The sequence below is a fragment of the Nematolebias whitei genome, chromosome 12, assembly GCF_014905685.2.
Source record: "Nematolebias whitei isolate Nwh7 chromosome 12, NemWhi1, whole genome shotgun sequence".
NCBI lineage: Eukaryota > Metazoa > Chordata > Actinopteri > Cyprinodontiformes > Rivulidae > Nematolebias > Nematolebias whitei.
This window is the reverse complement of record NC_056509.1, coordinates 49,279,088-49,283,673: the sequence shown is the minus strand read 5'-3', so window position 1 is coordinate 49,283,673 and position 4,586 is coordinate 49,279,088.

Below are 4,586 nucleotides of genomic sequence, written 5' to 3'. Positions count from 1 at the left end.
TTTTGCTCCTCGTGTCCTTTTTGCTCCTCGTGTCCTTTTGCTCCTTGCTTTCTGGTTCCTCGTTCTCTTTGGCTCCTCGTGTCTCTTTCTTTGGAATTCCTCTTGTCCCTTTTTCTCCATGTCTCCTCGTGTCCTTTTCTCTGGCTCCTAGTGTTTTGTTTTCTCTAGCTCCTAGTGTGTTTTTCTCTAGCTCCTAGTGTGTTGTTTTTCTCTGGCTCCTAGTGTTTTGTTTTCTCTGGCTCCTCGTGTCTTGTTTTTCTCCTTGGCTCCTCGTGTCCTTTTTCTCCTCGTGTCCTTTTTCTCCTCGTGTCCTTTTTCTCCTCGTGTCCTTTTGCTCCTCGTGTCCCTTTTCTGGTTCCTCGTGTCCCTTCTCTGTGGTTCCTCGTGTCCTTTTTCTCTTTGTGTCCTCGTTTTCTGGCTCCTCGTGTCCTTCTCCTCGTTTTCTGGCTCCTCTTGTCCTCGCTCTCTGTGGCTCCTCATGTCCCTTTTCTGGTTCCTCGTGTCACTTTTCTTGGCTCCTCGTGTCCTTTTTCTCCTTGGCTCCTCGTGTCTCGTTCTTTGTGATCCCTCGTGTCTTTTCTCTGGTCCTCGTGTTTTCCTCGGGCCCTCCACCCTTGCAGTGCCGCCCTCCACCCACCCTAGTCCTTCGTGAGGGGGGGGGGGGTTTTGGGGACGCCTGGAGGCGTCTTTGGGGGGGGGGGCACTGTAAGGATGTTAGTTTTCTGTGGCCCGGTGTGTCTGTTTCCCTCGTGCTCCTCGTTAGTTTCCATTGTTGCCACCTGTGTCTCGTCCCAGCTGTTTGTCATCATGTCTCGTCTTCTCCTTGTATTTAAGTCACCCTATTCTGTCTTGTCCTTTGTCGGGTCGTCTTCGTTGGGTGTGCTTCCTTGAGTCTCCTGAGTCTCTCCTTTTCTTCCTGGTTCCTCGAGTTCCTCGTGTCTCCTGAGTTCCCCGTGCCTCCCTCCTTGTTTATGTAAGTTTTGCTGCCCCGTCAGCATATTTATTTTGTACTTTTATTTATCATTAAAGACCTATTTTTGTATATCTGCCGAGTTGAGTCCCTGTTCTGCACTCTGGGTTCGCTCCGACCACAAATCCTAACAACAGCAGCACCCATCTGATCCTGCCCTGCTCCCACACCCACCCGGTTACTGCACCACTCCACTCACTGTACGGGAGCATGATGTTAGACGTTCCCTCCAATCAGTGAACCCCAGGAAAGCTACTGGCCCAGATGGAGTACCTGGCAGGGTGCTCAAAGCATGTGCCCTCCAGCTCACCCCCACCTTCACCAGATTTTTCAATCTCTCCCTGGCCCAGGCTGTCATCCCTCCCTGCTTAAAATCTGCAACCATCATCCCAGTGCCGAAAACGCCTACCATCACCAGCCTGAATGATTACCGACCAGTGGCTCTCACCCCGGTAATCATGAAGTGCTTCGAGAGACTGGTTCTCCAGCACATCAAGGACTATCTCCCTCCGAACTTTGACCCCTACCAGTTTGCATATCGCACCAACAGGTCCACAGAGGATGCTATTTCAGTAGCTCTCCACACCGCGCTGAGCCACCTGGAACAACAGCACAGCTACGTTTGAATGGTCTTTGTGGATTACAGCTCGGCCTTTAACACAATCATTCCGGACATTCTTATAAATACACTGGACAATCTCGGCCTCCCCCCACTCACATGTGTCTGGATAAAAGACTTCCTAACCAATCGGCCCCAATCTGTAAGACTTGGTCCCCACCTCTCCTCCACTCGTACGCTGAGCACCGGCTCCCCACAGGGCTGTGTGCTGAGCCCCCTGCTGTACTGTCTCTACACCCATGACTGCATCCCGGCCCACAACAACAACCTCATCGTCAAGTTCGCTGATGACACCACAGTGGTCGGACTAATCTCAAGGGGAGATGAGACATTTTACAGACAGGAGGTCCTGGAGCTAGCAACCTGGTGCTCAGAGAAAAATCTGGCTCTGAATATCAAAAAAACCAAGGAGGTGATTATTGATTTCTGGAAGCACAGCACCAACCTAGCCCCCCTTTACATCAACGGCGAGTGCGTGGAGAGGGTTCACACTTTCAGATTTCTTGGTGTCCATATCTCTGCTGACCTAAACTGGAAAGAGAACACCACAGCGGTCATCAAGAAGGCTCAGCAGAGACTACACTACTTAAGAGTCCTTAAGAAGCACAACCTGAACACAAAACTGCTGCTGACCTTCTACCGCTCGTCCATCGAGAGCCTGCTGACATACTGTATCTCAGTATGGTACGGCAGCTGCACCCTGGCTGACAGGGAGAGGCTTCAGAGAGTAGTCAAGACAGCACAAAAGATAATTGGCTGCCCTCTCCCTCCCTGATGGACATTTACACATCACGCTGCTTCAACAGAGCAGAAAACATAATCATGGACTGTTCTCACCCGGGTTTTGAACTGTTTGACTTGTTACCATCAGGGAAACGCTACAGGTGCATCAGAACAAGAACAAACAGGTTCAAGAACAGTTTTTTCCTGAAGCCATCACCACACTGAACTCACACATGCACTGATTTAATAATCTAACCTCCCAAACACCTGGACTTCTACTGTGCAATACTACTGACATTTCATACTCTCAATCACCTTAACTACCTCACTAATATCCATAATGTGCAATACAATTGTGTAATACTTGTATTTTTTTACTTTCATTATTATATCTATATTGTGTTACATTTTTTATATTTTTAGTGTGTTTAATGTGTGTTTTCTTAAGGCGTGTTTTTGCACTGGAAAAAGGAGTGGCTCTTAATTTCATTGTACTGCGTATAATGACAATAAAGGCATTCTGATTCTGATTCTCTGATTCTGACCTCAAGTCCATCACCAACCCCCTCCTGGACCCCCTGCAGTTTGCCTACAGGGCCAACAGATCTGTAGATGATGCAATAAACCTGGCTCTTCACTTCATCCTGCAGCACCTGGACTCCCCAGGAACCTACGCCAGGATCCTGTTCGTGGACTTCAGCTCTGCATTTAACACCATCCTCCCTGCTCTGCTCCAAGACAAGCTCTCCCTGCTCCATGTACCTGACTCCACCTGCAGGTGGATCACAGACTTCCTGACAGATCGGAGTCAGTGCGTGCGGCTGGGGAGAGCTGTCTCGGACACTCGGACTGTAAGCACAGGATCTCCACAGGGCTGTGTGCTTTCCCCCCCTGCTTTTCTCCCTGTACACCAACTGCTGCACCTCCAGCCATGACTCTGTGAAACTTATTAAGTTTGCAGATGACACCACCCTCATCGGGCTCATCTCGGATGGTGATGAGTCTGCATACAGGAGGGAGGTGGACCGGCTGGTGACCTGGTGCAGCAGCAACAACCTGGAACTCAATGCCCAGAAGACAGTGGAGATGATTGTGGATTTCAGGAAAGCCACAGCCCCTCTGCCCCCCTCACCTGTAATGATACCCCCATCACCACTGCGAACTCTTATCGGTTCCTCTGCACCACCATCACCCAGGACCTCAAGTGGGAGCCGACCATCAGCTCCCTCATCAAGAAGGCCCAGCAGAGACTGGACTTCCTGCGACAGCTGAAGAAGGCCAAGCTGCCGGCCAAGCTGATGGTGCAGTTCTAAACGGCCATCATCGAGTCCATCCTCAGCTCCTCCATCACGGTGTGGTACGCCGGGGCCACTGCCAGGGACAGACTGAGACTGCAGCGCGTTGTGCGCTCAGCTGAGAAGGTGATCGGCTGCAGCCTTCCATCCCTCCACGACCTGTACGTCTCCAGGACTGTGAGGCGAGCAGGTCGGATCACAGCTGACCCTGCTCACCCTGCACACGGACTGTTTGAACCACTCCCCTCAGGCAGGAGGCTTCGGTCCATACGGACCAGAACCTCCCGCCATAAGAACAGTTTCTTCCCCTCTGCTGTTGGACTCCTGAACACTCATAATGCTACCTCATAACTTCTGCTGTGGTCACATTACATCTGTATTATAACTGAATACTCCATCTGTACTGTTCTCTAAGCTTTTTATTGTTTTCTATTGTATGGGTGTACATATGGTTATGTTATGTTTTTAATTTTACTTTATTTGTGGGTGTACACAGGTCTTATGTCTTATGTAATGTTCTCATTTTTACTTCATTTTTACTTTATTTTTACTTTATTTTACTTTATTACTATTCGCACCTTTATGTCGAAGCAAATTCCTAGTTTGTGAACCTCGTTCATTGACATGGCGATAATAAACTGATTCTGATTCTGATATTTCATTGTACCCAGACCACACTCAAGCCAACCTGTGTCAGGTGCAGCTACAATCAATGAACACAAGAGAATCTTCTTGTGTTTGACAGCAGATATAACGCTGGTTCTTAGAAACCTTCAGTTTTAAAAAAGAGCTGATGTAACTTACCTAAAGAGCAGTAAATACAGCTGCCAATCAGTGTTTGCCCTCTAGAAATGCCCACTTTTGGTGCAGAGAACCCCTTCTTGAAAAATCTCTAGTCCACGCCCACCCACTGTGGGTGAACCATAGAAACATCTGATCTAAAAATGATGCAGAAAAACTGGTCCATGCATTTGTCACG